This window comes from Chinchilla lanigera, unplaced genomic scaffold (assembly GCF_000276665.1).
Source record: "Chinchilla lanigera isolate Chin_1 unplaced genomic scaffold, ChiLan1.0 scaffold00003, whole genome shotgun sequence".
NCBI classification, from domain to species: Eukaryota; Metazoa; Chordata; class Mammalia; order Rodentia; family Chinchillidae; genus Chinchilla; species Chinchilla lanigera.
Genome location: NW_004955404.1, coordinates 15,791,149 through 15,814,016, shown reverse-complemented (window position 1 = coordinate 15,814,016; position 22,868 = coordinate 15,791,149). Strand labels below are relative to the sequence as shown.

The 22,868-nt window shown below is 35.0% G+C and overlaps 1 protein-coding gene and 1 long non-coding RNA gene across 2 annotated transcripts in view; one reads left to right on the top strand and one right to left on the bottom strand.

The window, feature by feature from the left end:
- Window positions 1–17,101, bottom strand: part of LOC102028818 — a 49,771-nt gene extending 32,670 nt beyond the window's left edge. Inside the window, exons 1-2 of the long non-coding RNA XR_259313.2 lie at window positions 16,958–17,101; window positions 16,285–16,418 (exon numbers count right to left, since the gene is read on the bottom strand). This is a non-coding gene — a long non-coding RNA (uncharacterized LOC102028818). The remainder of the gene's footprint in view (window positions 1–16,284; window positions 16,419–16,957) is intronic.
- The window catches only part of Gpc6 (glypican 6), a 1,075,163-nt gene that overhangs the window by 690,957 nt on the left and 361,338 nt on the right, over window positions 1–22,868 (top strand). The gene's annotated exons all lie outside the window — the stretch shown is intronic.

The window sequence follows — 22,868 nt, the reverse complement described above, 5'->3', positions numbered from 1 at the left end:
AGATACAGATATAGATAATATAAATTAGATATAGACACAGATACAGATATAGGTACAGATATGGATACATAAATAATATGTATATGGTGTTGCAACTATGTCTGACACATAAGAAGCATATAATGAATGTTAATGAAATACCCTGCATATATTCATATGTTAAAGATAGCTATAACATTCAATTCATAACAATATCATTTAAATATATGCATTATTCTATATGTGTTTGAACTGTATCTGACACACAGCAACCAGATAATAACAAATGTTGATATGTAGTTAAATATGTTAAAGATAGATATAAGTAGTAAATAAACACAGAGATAGGCAGATAATAGATATATTCACATGCACCTGCCTGTCAAGCACAAGGTCCTGAGTTCAATTCCTGATACCAAAATAAAAGATAATATATTATTTTAATTAATCCTCATAGTAACCTCACCAATTATATACCATAATTTCCTCTATATTACAGAATGGAAAAGTGAGGTCCTGTTCATACATGTAGGGAAATATAACAAAAGTGCTGGATATTTGTAATTCCTTGAATGCACCATGATTTCTGTTACCTGAGTGAGAAAGATGAGAAACTTAGGTGCTGCATTTTCTGCCCCTCACTCCTCGACTTTTCTATTCTCACCTTGTTCACTGTCAGTGTCTGTTTTATCTATCAGTCTTGCTTGTGAGATCATAAACTTCTTGGATGCGGAGACCACATGTCTCTGATAAATGCACTGCCAGAACTTTTGCCAAGTCTGGTACACATTTAGTACTCAATAACTTGAATAATTAAGGAAGTAACTACTCTGAAAATTGCCTCTGTCCACCTGGTGATGCTGAGTGCAGTCTCAGATCTAGAACCTCAGGAAGAAGTAACCTCCAGACAAGGATGACAAAAGTGACTCACCTCTTGCACTAGCCTCACTCAAGTGCCACTGAGCTTTGGAACACAGTGTTGAGAAGGATTCCAAGATGAAGCTTGGGTGCTCTGTCACAGAACCATCACCCAGTGCACCTGAGGTCTTGGAAGTGGAGTCATGGAGCTATATAAGCCATGTACTTGCAATCTTTCTGTACTCAGACTTTAAAAATCACCAGTGACACTAGGCTGGACTTTAAGTCACTTCAGGCAGAGAGATCTAGTGGTGATCATTAGAATATATGATCTTTCTTTAGGCTGTTTTTAGTGACAAGACTTGTTTGAATTGGAAACCACGATTTGTATCTAGACAAATTTCTTTATATGCTTATTACTATTCTTAAATGAAATGGAATTTGAAGATGCATATTAAAAATATTCAGTTTTCCATTGAACTGAACTTTAAGTGTATTCCTTTATTTATTGCATATGAACAAATTATATAAAAAAGGAGGGGCTGGGGATTTAGCTCAGCAGCACAGCACCTGCCCTGCAAGCTCAAGGTCATGAGTTCAATCCCCGATACCAGAAAAAAAAATAAAATAAAATAAAATTAAAAATTAAAAAGGAAAGGTAGAAGTAAGTGCATAACCCAACTTTGAATGAGACACACCCACAAAATTAATTGTTATATCATGAAAGTGTAAATGCTTGGCTTATAACACATCAGAGAAATTATGCAATGACATTGTCACCGACAAAGTATGATAAAGTATTATATTAATTTATCATCTTGATAACATATTAGGCTTGGTTAATTCTAGTCCTCATTTCATTAATTAAGAAAAAACTTAGATTATATACTTTAGGATAAAAAATAAAAGTTTATAATGATATAGAAAGAACAGTAATGTCTGGCTCTTTTTAGAATTTAGTTTTTTCCATGGATGTATCTTTCTTTGCAGCAAAATTTGATTAATTATATAGGAGCAAAGGAAAGAAAATGCAATTATTTTAAAGAGACATTGTGACTTGCAGGGTCTGCTTATGTGTGAATTAGACCAAGTCATTAGGGACTCAGATAATATTTCACAAGGATAAAATGTAGAATAGGAAGAAAGCATAGGATTTCAAATTTTATATATTGTCATGGGAGACAGTACTTACACTTTCTTAAGTGAAGATAGGGCTTATATTACCAACATTTTCTCAGTAAAAAAGTTATTCATGTGACAATTTGTAATACTAAACTAATTTTTAAATGCTTATTTATTGATTGTTTTCTTTCTTTGTAAAGTCAGAGTGGACACATTAGGCTAGAAAGATAAACATAAGAAGGTGAGTAACTTCATCTTACTAAACATTCTAAGGAAATACAACATAAGACAGTGAAAAGTCCTAGTTCAAATACCTTGTATCACAAACTAAAGGGGAACTCTATAGTGAAATTATTATAAATATTTTATCTTATTCTCTTGGTTAATTTAAGAAAGACTAGAAGAAATGTATACACATAAACATAATCTACTCTTCTCTCCTAAAAAAAGTAACTTTAGCAGCACAAGTTTTATTATATATCAGGTCACAGTATTTTATAACTAGCTCCTTAACTGCTAATAAAAACACCACAACTATTATTTTCATTGCTATGCAATCAGATCCTCTACTTGAGACAAATTATTTCATAGCATTCTAAATCTTCTTCCATTTATGTCAGTAACCTTCTCATCCTTTCCAATTCCTGTCATATCTTCTTAATATTTACTCACAACTGATTCCATGGAATAGTTTGGGCAGTTCTACAGTGGTAGGCAGGTTTTAAGGAATCGTTCCAGGGTTACAATTAATCATCAAGGTCCAAACCAAAAAGGCAGAGCACTCTTCACCATACAAGATGTAAAAGTCCAAAGGGAAGGGCAACTGCAGAGATACGTTCTCAGCTCCTATTAAGTAAATTTGCTTGGATAAAGGCCCATTAGATATCACTAAGAAATAATTGATTCATTAGTATGCATAATGATGTAACAGAGTGCTTCCTCAATATTATACTTTAGAGTTGACTTTTTTATTTCACAGTTTTGAAGATTTTAGAAATATTCTTTCTGTATAAATATCCTGGAGCTAACCCATATCTTTCCATATAATGATATGTATATAGACATATACTGACAAGCATATATATACTCTGTCATATTTTTATATATAGACACATAGCTATAGCATATTTCTACATATATACCACACATAGTTCATATGTGTATAGCTTATGTGTATGCATGCATATGTATTTTTGTGTATGTATGTATTTATATGTAAACATTTCTATTTTATATATCTATATATATATCTTATAAACTTTTGTCTTTATAGGTCTTGCATTAAGAAGAATGCATTCTGTAAGCTTTGCTTTGTTTGATACAGCATCTATTAGTCTAATATTCATTATTAAAAATAAAATCCATTATCTAAACAAGGCAGAAAAGAACATAGCTTTTACTAAACTAGAAAGATACCATTTTGGTTCCTTCACATAAAATTATTTTTGTGATTAGATCAATTTAGCTATGTACTTCTCTGTGGAGGCAATTTTATATAATGTATTACCTTTGGTGCTACACCCATCAAAATAATTAGATTTATTTCTTTCATATCCTGATAGAGAATATTTTCCTTGCTTTCATTCTGGACCTACGGTTGCACTCAAGGTCAATTCAAGGTATCAGGAAAGCTTGCTTATGACAAGATTCAGTGATGACAGGAGCAAATTAATACAAGATCAGTGCCCTGGATATTGATTTTTATCATGGGATCTTGGTGAAATGAAGTCATTATTTAATTAGACTTTTAGTTATACTAATAAGTGATTCCCAGAATAGATTGCCTTTAGCTTTGATGCTGGCAATTCTATCATCACTTAAAAACTGAAAAGGACAGTGGATAGAAAACTTAGAGAAATAGCAGGATCGCAAAAGACATCGTGAAACCATATTGGGGAGCTTCTTTCTCTGCAAAGAGTACAAAGAATTTGTTTCTAAACTCATCAATTCTCAAATTTTATTGGTCAATATGCAGAAACAGACCTACTTGAGAATTCTACAAAATTCTCATAAAGATGATCACATCTGATTTCTTTTTTAATGGAAACTACTAGTAAAGTTAACCCTAGTTTGGAGGCAGTTTCATTAAGATTTTGCAAAAAGGAAATTGCCCTCAATTACATTTCTTCCTTACTCATGGTTATCAGATGCTAATTCTGAAAGCTAATAATGAAATTTCATACCTGTGCCATGGCAAAGAATCTGTATCTGTATCAGCTACTTTTGCTTATACAACTGGATACATTTGGATCTGATTCTTCCTTGCATATTCATTTTTTAAAGTAATAACAAATTCCAATTAGTGGAAGTTCTTATGCTTTGCAAAATAATACTTCACTGAACTTATTTTTGTCCTCACTTTCTGGAACACTGTGCTCGAGAAAGGCATGACAAACAAATGAGAACGGCACTTTGGTGAAACATTTTTTCTCATCATTGCTCTGGAGAATGTCTATGTTTCTTTCAGTAACAGGGAAAAATGTCAAATGAGGGAAAGTCTTACTTTTTCCAAAATAATTTACTTTTATCTTCATTCAATATGTATGGAAGTCAATATGTCTCATATACTGAAATTACTGATTCAAATTTAGTTTGCCTTGAAATCACTGCCCCTGTGCTTTCTGGTGTTATAAAATTTTAAATGGATACATATCTCCAAAAAATTCCTACTAACTGGATCTGGTGGCACATGCCTGTAATCCCAGCTCCCAGAAGGCTGAGGTAGGAGGACTTGCATGAATTCCAGGCCAACCTGGGCTGTATAGTCAGTTCAAGACCAGCCTGAACTACATAGAAAGACCCTGTCACAAAAAGCCAAAAGAGGTGATTTTCTTAATTTTAATTATTAGTAATATTTTAGCTATATGAGGAAAAAAATTGTCCCAGTTGCAACATTTTAAAAGAATGCACTGTATATGGAGTATTTATTTCACTCAAAAGTTTGAGTAATTTTGAAGTAGACAATCCACCTTATATTGCTTTCCAGATATAAATTATGCTGTTTTTCTATTTTAATTAAAAAGCCACAGCAACCAAGTGTAGCAAAACAAAATACTTATAAGTTTCAAAAAAAAAAAAAAAAGTAAAGCAGACTCTTTATTCAAGAATACTTACAGGAGAGAATGATTTTTCAAGTTAATAGGAATAAATTATAATTTTTTCATAGAATGACTCTAAAATCACTTCAGTTTCCCCACTTAAAAATTAACATGTTCTACTTAAGTACATGAACTTAGTCTAACCTCCCGATAACTCTTTTTATTCTTGGTGAAATTTATTCCTATGCAATAACCTCTTGCCCTGAAACAGAATCATATGAATAGGAATATTAAACCTTGAAAATTATAGCATTTGCCTTATAGCTTTAATCTCCATTAGTTGATTTAATATATTATTAGGCTTTTAAAAAGTTTGACATTGTTGATTATTTGTTCCTATAGAACATGTTTTTGTTTTACCCTGGTAATTCAGTTGCCCTTTCTTTTCCCCAAAATGAGTTGATTCAATGCTAATTCTAAAAGATAACTATTTATTTTATTTTACTTTGTTATTTACCTCTGGGGAGGTGGAAATCAGTATGATCCCTCCAGCTCCAAAGCAGAGGTACAGAGCCAATAAATGATAGTGTTACAGCATGACTGAGGACATTTGCTCTGGAAGGCTGTACCAAGGATGTCTACTGCTAATCGAAAGAAGAGAGTATTTCATCCTTACATATATCCTTGCATTTCATTTTCCTAACCTGTGCTTTACTTAGGTCTGTAGTTTTAATGTATATACAATGGTATTATTTGACCAAATAATACCTCTTTTTTTTTATCCATTCATCTGCTGCTGGGCACACAAGGTGTTTGCATGTCTTAACTCTTATGAATGGTGCCACAACACATGCAAACATGCAGATATGTCTTTGGTGTGCTGATTTCGTTATCTTTGGATATATACCTAGGAGTTGAATCATCCAACTATTCTTAATCACTTGCATCAATTTTATCTTTGATATGTTTATTATGATTGGTGAACTATTCATTAATATCAACATGTTTAATCATTCAAGTGAGTAAAACAAGCATGATCCTGTATCTTTGTGTACCACAGATGGCATTAGAAATTTATCAAATCACAATATGTATACATAGGCAATTATACTTAAATAGTTAGAGTACAAGAATAATTTAAATTTTTATTAAAATATTTCCCTCTAACTTCATGAAGTCTTTTATGAGAATATCTCTGTAATACTGTCCATGAACATTATACAGTTTATCTTGACAGTAGCTCCTGGGGATACAAACTAGGTGTTTTCCTTGTTACTTGTAATCCAACACTAAGAGAGCAGCAGCTCTTAGGTGAAAATTACCCCCTTGAAAAACTAGTGCATATCTATAGTGCAATCATCCCCAGAAATGATAAGTGGAAAAGCAAATAGCCATGAATGTCTTTTGTCATGCTGAGATATCCTAAGAAAAAAATAGATTTTATTCAGAAGAAAATTAAGGAATGATATTACTTCTGCAAGTCCCAAACTAATGATTATAATCAATATATTGAAACTGTTGTTTGTTATTTCCTGGAACCAGTCTTATTTAAAATTTGACATCTTTCCCAAACTATATCAAAGATATAGTACATGACTGAATGAGTTTACCCTTAAAATTATGATTTTTCTTTTACATATGTGGAATAGTTTAACACCACTTATGTAATTAAAATCTCAAGGTGTCTTAGTTACTTTCTCCTCACTGGGACACAATACCCAACACTCATGATCTAAAAGAGGAAAGGTTTATTCAAGATTGCAGTTTGTAGAGGTTTTAGCCCACAGTCAGCTGGCTCCAAGGCAGAGATGCATGGCGGATGGGCCTGGAAGCGGCAGGAACCAGAGACAGGGATCAAGGAGGAGGAGGGAGATCTACCCTTAAGGCCACACTCCCAGTAATCCATGTCCTCATACCAGGCTTCATCTCCCAAATCACATTTAGTGATACACTCATCAGGAGATGAATCCACTAATGAGTATCACACCCCCAAGACCCAGTCACCTCCCAAAAGCCCCACCTCTGAGCTCATGAGTCTTTGGGGGGGATATCTAGATATAAACCGTATATACAACATGTGCAAAATGCATTCTTCAGAAAACAGAATAGTGTTGTGAATGTAGCTCTCATCAGTAATAGTGTCTGATCATTTCAGTGACTTGATGTGTGGTTTGAGTATGTAGTCCACAAAAAAGGTAATTCTTTTCTGTAAAAAGAAAAAAAAAGATAATTCTTTTTTACTACATGGAACCCTTCAGACTTGGTTTCAATAAAACTTTTCAAATGATGTAGTATCCTTACTTAGCAGGCAAATCTAGGGGTGCTCAGCCAATGAGGTTTAGAATCCTTAGATGCACGGACCTATGAGATTATTTTTCTCAGTGGTTAGTACTTTCTTGTCTCCATTTACCTCTACTTATTTCTAAAATATTTACTAGTTGAAAAAAAGAAACAAGAACAAAATAGTCTGTTTATTATCTAAGACTACTCCAGCTCACAGTAGGAAGCTAGTGTGAGAAAGAAAATGTTTCAGAATTTTGTGAAGTAGGCCAAGGAAACAATTTAAAATAATCAAAGAACATTCAGAGACTGGGAACAATTTGCAAGCATGTTTTTCCTCTTGGGATTTTATTTGTCTTCCTATATTTCTGTAGGTGGGGATTTACAAGCCTGTTTTACACAACAGCAATCATTTGTATAGAATTAGAGTTGAAGGATTCTTAAGATAAAAGAAAGAAACCTGAGTTTTGATTCTGCACTTGGCAGTGAATTTTTTTGATGAAATTATCTCTTTCTCTGTGAGCCAGTTTCCTGTTGAGGAGAATCAAGAAACTGTCTTGAAGATGTGGTATTCAAACTGTGATCAATAAGCCCCGGTTTTGCCAGAAAAAAAACCAAGATCAAGTAGGTTAATGAGGGGTGTTCCAGATCCCCTACTTCCATCTACACCTAAACTCTTCTATTTTTTCCTCACTTTTAAAATTTTGCTTTTCAGTAAACTCTTTCAACATGTGGTTTTGGTGAAGGAATGAGATGATAAGCAAGTCATTGGCTCTCATATGCTATACGGACATCATTCGAAGCCAAATTTTTTGCTCTGTATTGCAAGACAAGGCAAGCATCTACTTGCTATTCCACAGGGCTATTTTATCTGTTGAAGCAATTGAGTTCTTCTTTTTGGCTAGATTATTAGAATGAATTGAGTTTTCTTCCAAGCATTTTACCCCACTGACTAAGCAACTACTTTAGACAATCAGTTCTAATACACAATTGGTAGGTGGGGGAAAATTTAGAGATGTTCTACCATTGCTATCCAGAGCATTCAGGCTCTGGTATGAGACCTTTCCAAACCCCAAAAAGAGGGCCCTTACCTCTGTTCTTAGCCATTATCACATTAAATTAAGGAGATACATAATTTGTGTGTGTGTGTGTGTGTGTGTATGTGTGTGTGTGTGTGTGTGTGTCCCCAACATGTGTGCATGTACTCATACACCCACCAAGTTTTCAGAGAACTTGAGAAAGTAGGGTAGAAGAAATGAATCCAACTAGAGATCATACTCATAAGTGAAATAAACTGCACCTACATGTATAAACATCATATTGTCTCCCTAGTGTAGGAACCTGAAAGAGTAAGTAAAACTCAAAATTACAATAGATGATAGGAAAGGGAAAGAAATTCTAAAATGAAGGAGCAACTGGGATGAAGGAAAGAAGAAAAAAGAAAGAAGGAACAAGATATAAATGTATATATGAATAGCTGTGGTAACTGTATTGCTGATGTCTGATGGTATACTGAAAGGATCAGTTGATGTTTAAACTTTTTTATGTTCTGACCAATTTTGCATGCTTATATGTGGTAATCTGAGCAACTGTTTTTGTTTTTTTTTTTGTCAGTACCGGGAATCAAACTCACGACATTGCGCTTGCCAGGCAGGCGCTGTGCCGCTGAGCTAAATCCCCAGCCCCAATCTGAGCAACTGAATTGAAGACAACAATATGCAATGGAACAACCATTGGTGAATTCCTACCATCTTGTCTAGTGAAACTCTGTATTATCTCTAATGTTTTATCTAATAATTATTTTCTAATTCTCTTAATGGTTTGAACAATCTTCCATGTGGTGATCTGAGCAACATAGTTGAAGATAACAATATGTAATATGACAATGACTGTTAATTCCTATCATTTTGTCTTGAAACCCTGTATCACTTTTAATCGGCTTGCTTTGTTTCATCTGTGTTTGTGATGTTCGTATGCTGCTATTGTATTTTTCTTTCTCATTTTCTACTCTCTTTAAAATAAAAAAATGAAAGTAAGGTAGAAGTAATAAATTTGCTTTTTTTCAGAAAAAATAAAGATTAGCAGATAGAAAGAGTGAAGTAGTCAAAATGTATGTGTTTCAAATATTTCTACATTTCTTCATATAGAGTAACTATTCAGCAAATGTTGCTGAGAAACAAGCGACTCTGAAAGGAGACGCCAAAGGTTCAGCTGCTATACCAATGAGAGAAATGAAACGTAAGAGAAAATCTCACAGCCACAATGATGAGTCCTTCCTTTGTTGGTCTCCCCATTCTATTGCATCTTAAAGCTTGCTGGTTTAGGGTATAAATTCTCTGGAAATGATGTGATGTCGAGAGCATGGAATTGGGAAACGATGCACCCAAGAATTCTATTACATAGTATTTCCACCATACGGATGCAACTGATGTAAATAACTTCAACAACCCAGAGTCACCTAATTAAGCAAAATAGTGTTTTCGGTATTCTCTGTTTTGATGCAATTTACTTAATTATAAACTTATAGTTTAATGTTTATTAATGGCCACATTAACAGCATATGTGTCAGAGTTGCCCACGCTTGGCTTTGAAACTTGCGAGGCATACTAGAAAACACCATTTACCATTAACACGGAGGTGAGCCCAACCCCTCCTAGGAAGTAAGGGCATCGTGGTCATGCCCTCTTCACTTGGCCCTGCTGACATAGCTGAGTTGTTCTACAAAGTAGCTTCTGTGTCAGTTCTGAATCCAGAATCAGAATACCAGGAAAAGGTGGAGAATTAGAAATAAAACTTTTTGTTATAAGTTAATAAAATTTGGGTAATAACTGTCAGTTATTACAATAATATAATTCTTGCTATGTTGAGTACAAACTCAAAATATATAACTTGTAGGATTTTTAAAATTTTAAGTAATAATTTAATTGACAAAACATGTATCTGTGTCATGTGCAATAAGTTTGGAGATAGATATAGATATATTGATAGATAGGTAGATAGATAGATAGATAGATAGATAGATAGATAGATAGATAGATATAGATAGAGACTGATATAGATATAGATAAAGATAAAGGAATAGATTAGATAAATGATAGATAGATAGATGGATATAGATATGTTTAAATCAAGCTGATTGACAAAACGATTACCTTGTAAATTTTTTTGTGGTGAGAACACAATTCTTTCCTAGCAATACTGAAGAATACAGTATATTGTTATCAGTGATGGTTAGCCTGTGTAGTAGATCTCTTAAATTTACTCATCTATCTCACTGAAACTTCCTATGTTTTGACTAACATCTTGTTATGGTTGATACATTGTGTCAACTTGGGGAGTCTAGAGGTTTGGCTAAGTGACTCAGCAGGAAGCCAGGGTGCTTACTTTGTATACATCCTGAGCCTGTGCAAGAGGAGGGCATGGAGATTATGTGAGAGCTACACGCCCCTTAGGTGGGGGTAGCCTGCTTACAAAGTAAGGCAGGGAAAGATGTTGCTTGCAGCGATTCCTCCAGTTTGCTCTGGCTGATTGCTGTTCGGCTGCCATTCCTCCTTTGCTCTTGTTGCTTTGCTATCTTCTGCCTCCGAGCCAGCCAAGTATGGACTGAAACCTACACAAACTGTGAGCTAAATAAACCTTTCCTTCCTTAATTCTGGGCATTGGGTACTTTGTCTCAGCAATGAGGGAGAAGTAACTAAGACACATCTTCTCAGTGCCCCCACTCCTAACACCCCGAATAAGCACCATTCTCTCTGATTCTGTGAGAATTTTAGATCCCATATGTAAGTGAACTCAAGGGATATTTACATTTCTCTGCCTGGCATCTTTCACCTAACATCATGCCTCCCAGATTCATCTGTGGTGTTGTAAATTGCAGGGTTTCCTTCATTTTTAAAAACTAAATAGTATTTTGTTGTGTGTGTATTCCATATTCTTGATCCATCCATCCACTGATGAACACTTACACTGATTCCATATGTTGTCTGATATCAATAATACTACCATAGATGTGGATGGAAATTATCCCTTACAGGATATTTGGAGTAACCTTCACTTCCTTGATAGATGTATCACATTAGAAAGTTTTGTACATAGCTGAGCAGAGCATATACCTTGAGGACTGGGAGAATAAATAACAGAACTTAAATGTTATTGGATTATTGATAGACAATAAAATGTATTTTATTCTCAAAATATCCATCAACTTAATTTTTCCTTCTTTTGGAAATTTACTAAAATTTCTATTTGATTCGCAAATTGTAGGTGTCTGTAGATATGCATCACAATAAGAGAACTTCTACAGTGATCTCATGCAGACATTCAGTACTTCCCTGTTTGTCTTTTGCCTTGTGCGGTTCACCCCTTTCTGGAGTGCTCTGGTATTTATACCATCTTTGCGACTCCTACAAACTCTTCCTTAGCACCCCAAGTTTAACTTCTAACAAAGAATTCCACAGAGTTAGAGATCCTATTCATTTGGTTTACCACTGTATTCCCAATGCCTGGAATAAAATAGGCATTCAACTATTTTTCCTAAATGCATTACTGAAGACACTGTTCAAAAGTCACACTGTTCTTATACATGTGTTGCACTTACCCTCCTCTGTTATATAGAAGCAACTAGTGAGTCTATGCGGGTTAGCAGAAGTGAAAGCTATGCGAGGCCATCGCCACCACCTCCCTGTGTGAACGCTTACCACTCACAGCAATGCTTAGCACTTGCAGCAGGAATTTAATAAATACTTGTCCCATTTGAACATCTTCCATAAGTTCTGTACATAGCAATGAAGTGTCTGTCCATGAATATAAACTTTGCTTAGAGTTGGACAACTGTGTCTGGAATTTAGAAGTATCACTGTGTTTCTCCAGAAAAAAATACCTAGCAGGAAATTAATCAGCTTTGAAAACTAGAGCTCAAAATGCCAGCCCCAATCTGCCTATCCTTGCCTTACCTGCCTTGGTGAGTAGCCACTGAGCGAGAGAACAGTGGTGGGAGGAGGACAGCAGGACTGGGAAAAGGTGCTGATGACAGACTATCACCCTGAAGTGCTTGCAAAATAGGTTAGGTTTCTAGAAACTTAAAAGTTACATGAATTCAGCTATTATAATAAAAATAATCACTTTGCATTTACATAGCACTTTGCAGTAAAATGAATTTCAAAGCAATTTGCCACACATTTTACAGTGGATCACTTGGCTTAGTCCCAAACAGTGTCTTTTGAGGTGGGGCTCTACAGCTGCTCACACCGTGCAGAGACCCGCAGAGCTGGCTCATGCCCTGCTTTATGTCATGTAGGCACTCCTCTCCCTCAAGTAAATGCCACTGCAGAGAAAGAACACATGGGAAGGGCTTTTGATCCCCTTAAAACAGGCATAATACCCACCATATAAAGGACAAAGAGGCAGAGTAATTGATTTTGTACCCAGAGAGCAACCCAAGTCATTGCAATTCACTCCAGCAAATATTTATTGATCACTTCGGGCAAGTTCCATAAACTACCTAAGCCTCAGTTTCCTTACTTGAAAATTGCTTTCCTCACAGGTTATTAGAAGGATTTAATGAGGAATGAGTGTGAAGTATTTCACACAGAACATGTCCCATATGGCATCACCTGTGCTTACCTTTGTTACTCTTCATTTCTTACATATCATTACATAGTAATGCATAAATGTATAATTGCAATGCCTTTTTAGATTCTCGTAATTTATAAATGTTTTGTTTTATGATTAAACATCTTCAGCTTTTTCATAAAGAAAAATTGTTTAAAATGAACCTCATCAACTCATCTAAATTCTTATATGAATGTAGGCCTTATAAGAACATAAGACTTATTGACATTGTATGTAGGATTAGTTAAAATATAATAAATAAGAATTATTTCCATATTGACAGAGATTTTAAAAATGGCAATGTTGTTGCTTTAAATTGTTGTTCATTTCATAGCACCATGAAAATAACCTAACAGAAATGAAAACAGGACCATAATAGATTGGTGGATTCACAAATAACATGCTGTACTCATGAAATGAAAAGGAAAAGATCATTTTGTGAAAGTCTGTATTTTAGCAACTCAAAGTGAATGAACTTTCAAAGAAAGGGAATCTATACCAGATAGAGCTAACCAACTATGGAAGCTTTCATTCAAGTACACTGCAAGGAGGAAGAGGCCACTCTAGCAGGGGACAGAAACTGAACTCAGCTCCAATGCAACAAAAATTGTGAGAGGAGTCAAGTGCTGGAATGAAATACTGGGAAAGCACTGAAGTTAGAAGGAGGTTGGACAATACAACTAAGCTGTCTGTGTTTGCTAATTGAAGTTAGTCTCTTACCCTTCTGCAGAGGCTGAGAGGTAGGGGCTCTGTCTTTCTTGTTTATTACCTTTCAAGGGGGTGGCTCTCAGGTCCTTGAGAATGGCACAACTGGGTTGTAAAACTTGGCAAGATCCCAGGAGAAGACTTACATCAGAAAAGATTTGCCTTAGTTTATTTTGTGCAACTATAACAGCATAGTTCATGCTGGGTAACTGACAAAGAAGATTCTTGGGCTGTGATTCTGATGGAGCCAGCATCTGGCAAGAACCTGCTTCCTGAAAACCTCCCCACATGTAGAAAAGTGGAAGGAAATTGAGCATATTCAGAGACACAGACCTCGGGGTGGTACTAGGGTTTCTAACAGCCCACCCTTTTGAGGGTGGTACCCGGCGGCCTAATCATCTCCTTTAAAGGATCCACCACTTCAACCCCATGAATCCCACACATGAGTTTTGACAGGGACAAACCACGTTCAAACTGAAGCATGAGCAAAAAAGGAATTTCTGATTACAGCTTTTCTGAATAAGTGCTCTAGGAAAACAAAGGGTGGTAATATAACCAGTAAGAAACCTGTCTGAAACTTCAAGTCAAGCAGAGGGGAACATTAAAGTCATCTTGGTCAATACACTCCTATGACCTTGATCAGTTGGGTTCTCCAGAATTCCCTCAGCGCTATGAATGGAATTAAAGCATGTTAGCAAAGGGATACTCAGTTGTTTCTCTCTGCCTGCTGATTGTGTTGCTGGGCAAAAGAAAATAACAGATAAATAAGTGTACTGGCAGAAGTAACTGCTGCTATCTCAACACTGACCTAAGTTTATCTTAATTTATTCTAGAAATTAATCTACCTTTTCTCTGCCAGAGTATTTCCAGTATAAATTAATTTACAATATATTAGAGAGATACATATTATGGTGGTGGTAGAAAATCATTTCATAGCATAAAAGGATTAAGAACCCCAAATTCTGTTCATGATTCTTAGGAGTTCCAGGTTTTGAGACATATATTTAGAAAGGGAAATTTTCTCATTGCTTTGAATATGTAACGATATAGAAAATCTTAAAGGTTTGGCCAAAGATGTTGGTCTGCAATTAATGAAAGCCTGGAAGGGGGCACATAGATCTCAGAAACACTTTATAGAGCTTGGTCCAAAGTTATCTCTACTGAAGCTGAACGTATCCTCCTGAAGCCTGAAAAAGGGAAACAGCCAATTATAAAGTGCTTTAATTTCTTCTAAATGGCTTTGCAAAGCACTAATGAAAAAAATGGACATTTGGTAGGATCCTCCTATGGTTTCAGATACAGACAAACAGAATCAACCATAACACAGTTATCCTGAAAGAGACAAAAACTGACCAAAGCAAGAGTGAATAATTCACACCCAGCTGTGAATGAAAATAGTCTGAAGCCACAGTTAATGAAACCACATGCTCCTTTCTGGGTGTTAGCAGCTGTGGTCAATAACAAGCCACAGCTAGGAGAGCAGTGTGTGCTTCCTCCAATGTTGGCAACTTGGATCAATAAAGTATAATTGGAACCTGCCAAGATGGCAGCGTGTCAAATGTGTATTTAAGCAGAAACTTAGATGCTCACCTGTTTGTGTAAAAATTGAGCACATGGCCTAATTATAAGTTTAAGAACTTTAAAAGTTTGAACACTGTAAATCTGCCATATGAGTGACTCAGAAAGCTGGCACATGCCAACTAGCATCAACAGAGTGCAGTCAGAATTGAGGAAGAGGTGTCAACATGAAGAGAAGGACTGCACTTAGTAAGTTATTAGTGAAAGGGCTAAGTGAGCTAGACTGTGTCTCCAGCATGGCAAAAAGAAAAAGATGAAAGTGTCATTTCAGTTTATATCCTTAAAAGATACCCAAGTGAAAACAGACTGTTATTTTGTTGTCAATAAACAGAATTTTTTTTTTGTATGTTATCTGGTAGGCATTTAACCTACCATCACCGTTATTTACTTCCACTTTAATTGGCACTCAGGCAAAGTTGCCTACTATTTAATTCTAACTTTCTTGGCAGTCAGTTACAAAGAGAATGGAGGAGAATGCACAGTCCACCCCACTATGTGTAGATAGGATGAGTGTGGAGCAAATGTAAAGTAGCTCTAGTGATCATCAACATTTAGGCAATCATAATTAATTCATGTGGAGACTCCTAATTCCAGGGGGCCTCAAGAGTGTCACTGCATGCCTTTCTCTGGCAGTCTTAATTTTGTGGCTAGAAAGAATTCAATCTGAGCTCTGTCCTGCTCTGACAACCAGTAGCTTTCCCTTGGGAGGCATGTCATTCAAAGAATACACTTTACTCCTTATAGTACAAAATCAAGGGTAGAAGTTGATTAATGGACTAGTTTGTTAAGTCAAATAAATAAAGTACTGCCTAGGAACACTTTCTTCTGTGTTACTTAACATCTTGTTGGCAAAATTACAAGTATTATTTCAGCATAGGGTAATCTCAGTTTTCCTCCACATCATCATGCTGATGGATTGGGCCCCAGTCTACAGTGAGTGATCTGGAGAATCGTTATTTATAACACAAATACATTTCACATGTCTTAATATAAAGAAAACCTCCTAAAACCTGTTTGTGCTCTTTTCTTTTACTTGTATTTCAATTTGCTTTAGGTAATTCAAGGAAAACAATCACATGAGACATTAGATAGGTAACATCAGAGAGTGACTTACTGGATGATATTAACAAGGTCTGTTCATTGTGACGAGTCTCATCAGACACCACTCCACGCCAGCCTCTCCCCTGTCCCCACGTCTGAGAAGAGAAGGGCTGGACTGGCACACTGACAAACAGCATTTGGATCACACTGGAACAGGGAGATATTTTCAATTGAACATAATTGTTTCTTACATTAAAGAACACAAACTTTATGACGATTAAATAACTGGTTTTAATATCTATTTTAAAAATTATTTATTGCACTTCCTTTTATGGGATTTATTATTTAAGTGTGGCAGCCAAGTTTTAAATGAAAACTCATCATGTATTGTTTGACGTCTTACTCTTCCATGATGTAAATTGCCAAGAAAGTTCAAAGTGAGGCTTAAGATGTGATATAATGCATGGAGGCCTATAGGTCTTTCCATCTGCATAGGCATTAGAGATACATGCTGGTACCCAGTTACGAGATAAAATTGAATTGGGATTAAGGGAAATATGGGAAATGACTTTGAAACTTCAAGAACATGAACTTGACTTTTATTAAGATTTATCTATCCACAGTATTCTTTACTTCCTTTTTACAAAACGTATTTGTAGAATTATTGCTCAGTTTATTTGCCTTGCAATATGTCATTATTGCCACCACAGTTTTTGAAGGGCATTTCAACGTCCTATTGATAATACCTGTGGGGAGTTTTGCAATGATTTGCATGAAGTAGCAGACTCTTTGACTCCTAGACTTCTCCTACCATCTTGACTGATGATCCAGATTCCTTGTTCAAGTCTTGAAGACTTTTCCCTCCTTTAAAAAGTACAACACAGAATCACTCTGTGTTAGGTTTAAGCAAGGTTGGAACCGTGGGCTTAGTGACATCATAAGGAGAGAAATTCCATCAGGATATGTACAGTCTTTCCTTGCTTGTGTAACTAACTGATCAACCACATGACACAAGTCAGTTTACTTCCTAGGACTTGATTTCCTCACCTCAAATTTCCTTACCTCCTTACATCCTGTAGAAAACATGTATTCCCAAGTGCTGGTCATAATATGCAGCTACCAAAATGAGTGCTGGGAGATTACACTGGTTTATTACTTTATTTTTAACTGTCTACCCAGCTTATCTCTATTGCCTCATCTGATGTCATTTTCTCAAAGAAAATTGTGTATTCTCCCAAAACGAGTCATTTTCTGAGGGCATGATTTATTTCTGTCTAAATTAGATCAGTTATTTTCTCACTAATCTTCAATACTCCCTCTTTTAAAAACCAGACTTGTACTGAGTACTTCAATTTAGACATGCAAATGATATTAAAACTCCTCCTTTCCTAAGGGTAAAAAGATATTAACCACCCACTTGCTTATTGGCTCTAGTTAATAGCTACAATAAATGAACATGGCAGATAGCAACAAATTTTGGCTTTTTATCATTTTTACATAGACAAAGCTGGCATGTTAAGCCAGAATTGCCATTAAACTAACCCATGTTAAACACATGGTGCTCAAAAGCCAAGGTTTCCGTTTCTTTGAGTGTATGCTAGCAGTTCTGACATTGAAGTGGGTCAAAACACTTCATGTTAGTCTAGTCTTTACACTTTACTAGCTTCATAGTTTTAGGTTAGGTGTTTAAACCTTTTCATGTCAGTGTCTAGAGACAAAATGGGCAACTCTGAGTAGTTTCAAACTTTAAATGAGATTATACATTATAGAGTTTTGGAAACTGAAAAGTACTCCCTAAAGAATTGCTGTTATTGTTTGTGTTTGCAGTTTAACATTTTTATTATTGTTGGTGTAGGAAATGTTCACTCTCATGTCCTCCAATTTCTGGAAAACAAGTAAATAAACGAAACACTTTCCTTGAATCTTTTTTGGAATTTTGGTTCCATCTTTACTTACTGTATTATTTCTTTATATAACTTAAAAATAAAATTGTAAACACATAATCCTCAAATACTAGCTGAAAATTCTCTCAGATGACCTCCTCAATGCAGTCACCTCCATTCAAAATCAGCCATCTGCTACAAGGGAACATGACATTTTTGAAGTTCATGGTTTTCATCACTCTGAATCCACAAACTTCATCATTCACTCAGTCATTTATTCATTTATTCAAACTCTGTCATTCATCCAGTCACATTGCTTTCCCCCTCCTATGGAAAAGCACTGGTTTGCATGCACTAGAAATATAAGCAGTGTAGGATGAACACAGCAGGAGGAATCATAGGGTTCCTGGAAATTACATTCCATGGAAGACATTGCACAAACACACAGAGGTTGATAGAAATAGCTTGAGTCGTGCCTTTCATGCTACCTACTTATAACACACTGTTACTGTTATTGATGTTGGAGGGGACTTTGCAGGCAATGCGAAGAGAAGGACACAGTCTTTGCTCTCAGCAGCTCGTGCTGGTTCTCACAGATCCGTCTTCTTGTTCCTTCTCCCCTAAGGTAAATCTTCTCTTATATTTGATATCTGTCATCTTTTTCTCCCATGAATTTTTGTGAACTATTTTAAATAAAGAAAATTTTCTATTGTTACACAAGTCTTTACAATATGTCCCCATGCTTACGTTCTATGAGAATCTGGACTCTGAGCCTATTGGGAGTAATAATTCCCTCTTCACGGCGGCCTTACTGGGGATAAGCGATGTCAGTAACTTATTTACATGAAATATTTTTATGTTTAAAAGGACATTTCTTTTCCATATGTGTGTGTATGCATGTGACTTCTACTTTTGAGGAAAATATTCAGATAATATAGATTCAAAATCACTTTAAAAATAAGGAAAATTTGGTTATATTACCATTCCCCCAAATTCAGCACTTATTTTTATTATTTTACTGAGCTTATCTTGGCTGTATTCACATACATTCCAATGTATTACAAACATTTCTCTACTTCTGATAAAGTATAACATCCAATTTCTCAATTCTCATTTCTGCCTGTAGTACAAGAATTGTCTTTCCCAAAACAGCGCATTTTCCCATCTCAGGTGCACTCAAAGACAGCCACCCCAAAGCCCTCAGTAACTCTGACCTTTCTGAGCACAGCCACAGCCGTGAGAGGCTATTTCTGCAGGGCAGGACCAAAAACAACAGGGCCAGGAAAATCGTTGTGCTGGTGTCCTCCCTAAAATAGTTGTGAAGATGTATATAGAACTTTAGTAAGTTGTTACCTAAAATGTTTTAAATAACTGCAAAAGATATATTTAGTTTCATATTATAAATATTGGCAGTTAAGATAAAATACATTACTCCTTTACATATGTTCAGTGAAATAAAAATCTAAATATCTCAGCAATATGTGATCCAGGAGTATTCACTTGAGGAGACACAAACAATTATTTCTTTAATATTTGTTTCCTTTCTTCTTAACATGTATTTCCATTCTAACTCCCCCCAAAAAGTTTATTCTAGCTTAGTATACTCTTGTGGCTTGAAAACTTAATAATCTCTCTCTCTGTCTCTGTCTCTCTCCTTCTCTATATATATATATATGTATTTGTTTATATAGATTATATAGTCTATACATACAACTATTTATAAATATATATTCTCTATATACATTTACTTATAATTATATTCTCTATATACATTTATTAATAAATATATAATAGTCTTTTCTTAAATTTAAGATAGGCCTATATTCAAGTGCTAATATGTTCTTTTAGACTAAATTATTATAATTATTATGAATACTAAGTAGATCAAACATGCAAATATATCCTTTCACAATTAAAGTTTGGAAGTAAAGTTGGATTGCAAACTCTTCCCCTTGAATTGCGTCATAAACATTTGGGTAAATATGACTTACCGAAAGAGAATTTCTACATCAGTTAGACTCTTTTTGTGTTTGTTGAGTGTGTATTAAGGAATCCTATTCAAATAAATGATTGCCATGGGATAAAACTCACTAAATTCTTTAAACATCTCCCAAGCTGCAAGCCAAAAAGTGCATAGTAGCTCTCTTCCAAACTGAATTTCACTAACCTTAGAGCTGACAGTTTAAATTCCTTTTCAATTTTGTGGCTAGTAGAAAAATAAAATCTATCTGCTTTGAAAAGGATCTTGGACATTAGAATAATTTACTTCTCCCTGTAGAATAATATTATGAATAATAACACTTATGTAGATAATAATATTTTGAACTTCTTAGCATTCCACCACAACTTTTGGTCTTCTGGTATTTACATTCTGTTATTATGCATCTTATTACATTTGGGATGGAGGAGAAAAATGTCTCTTTTAAAAAGTGATTTGTGAGAAGTTGACAGTGAAATAGATGGCTTTGGCAGTAGGCTTGGTTTTAAATCCTTTTTAGGAAAGAATTCACATCAAAGTGGAAGATGTGGAAATGGATTCACTTACAGCTATCTCTGCTCATACACTTCTCACAAAGGTCTCATGCATCCTAATTAAGCCTGTAGCCCCAAAGAGTAGGAAAGTACAGAGCTAGACTGCCATATGTACAGACTGAACTGTAGCTCTGTAAGTAAGAACGCATGCGGGACCCTAACGCTGTGCAGAGCCCTGCATGTTTCACAAAGGCTGATGTAGAAGAAAATACTGTCATTCCTGTGCAGATCCATGTGATCTGAACCCTAAGGCTCCGCACCTGTAGCACGCCTACTTATGACCAAAAGCTTAAGAGTTTAGTTGACATGTCTAATGGAATTATTACATATTTTGATAGAAAGTTTCAAGAGAAATAAAGCTCTATAAATTATAGTGCTCTTGATGCATTTTCTCTGTAGCACAGTAAACAGTATTTGAATCATTTAAAGTATCCCCAGAGCCTGCAAAAACAAATAAAAGTTCCAGATCAAATAACCTATGCTCATTACCAGTGGTACATATAGGAAATGGAATATTCCATACTAAAATAAATGAGCCATCAGGCCTTGAAAATACACTGAAGAAACTTAGATGCATACTACTACATGAAAGAAGCCAATATGAAGAAGCTATTGTATGTGTCCAACTATATAATATTCTGTAAAAAAAAAAAAACTATACATGGTAAAAAGATCAGTGCTTCTCAGGGACAATGTAATGGAGGCAGAAGATGTGGGAAATCACTGTACTATCTACTTAATATTACTGTGAATCTAAAATTGCTTTTAAATGAAAGTTATTAAAAAAGCACTGTAATATCTTGAGAAAAATGATTTGTGCTCATTTTAAGAGAAAATATACTTTCTGTTATTTAAACAATATAATCTGGGAAAGAAAATATTTTAAAGTAAGTGCCAATGAAAAATTGTAAAGAAAATCTTAAAAGTTTCCTTCAAGTAAGACTGCAAAAATTTTATTTAATTATTCTTCAGTCCAATAAGCGTAGTTAATAATTTTGTACTTTAGGAAGAGATTAATGTCTGACCGAGAATAATGAAAATGTAGACCAAATAATATCATAAAACCCAGCTTTTACCTGTATTTAAATGTGTGTCTGTGAATACAATATTTTTTTCTGTCACTGAATTAACTCATTTCAAAAGTTTAATTCCGTGTCCTAAGAGACTTTATAATATGTAATAATTCAACTGCAAAATGACTCAACTACATTTGAGGAGATAATTCTTCAAGTATTAACACTTTCATGGCAATATTCAACAAACTAATTGATTATGCTGTTAGATTTTTATACCATGTAGACTATACGATTTTGTGTTTACCTACAACAGATTAATTGGATGACAGTGATTTATTATACTTTTTAGTAATCTATAGGAACTAAAACAATGTGGAAAATAAATTTAGAACCAAGTAAAGTCACAGTTAATATTTTCTTTTAAGATCTGGTCTAAAAGTTGAATCAGTGCTTTCTAAATTAATCCATGTTTGTGATACATAGTGATTTCATTCCCCTGGAGGGTTTGATACATACACAGGACACATCCTGATCCTTTTCACTCCCCTCTCAACCCCACCCTCCCCTGGCTCTTCTCCAGATTCACTCCTCACCTACCTCCCTGTACCTTAACATGGCTCTTTTATTGTTGTTAAGGTACAGGGTTGTTTCCTTTGCTCTTATACTATTGATATCTTGAGTCTCTCATATAAAGAAATAATGTGAGAGTTAATCTTTGAAACTTACTTATTTTACTTAGTATTATGGTCTCAAGATCTATTCATCTTCCTAAAAACAACTCAAATTTACTCTTCATTACAGCTGAGTAGTCCTCTATGAACATGACACCTATATATCACTATAATATATCCTATAGATGATATATGATAGATCACTATAATATGATAGATCACTATAATATGATCACACTAGCTCTCTTGGAAAGACATACAGGGGAATATAGTTGGGTCAAATGGAATTCTTAGTTTTAGCTTTTTGAGGTACATTCACACTAATTTTCAAAGTTGTATTAGCTTACACTTCCACCAACAGTATAGCAGGTTTCCTTGACCCCCCAGATCCTTGCCTGCATTCACTGGTTTTTGAGTCCCTCATGATGGACATTTTTAGTGGAGTAAGGTAGAATCTCACTCTTGTTTTGACTGACACTTCTCTAATGACCAAAGATGATAAACATTTTGTAATTGTGTTTATTGGCCATTTGTATCTTTTTTTTTTTTTTTTTT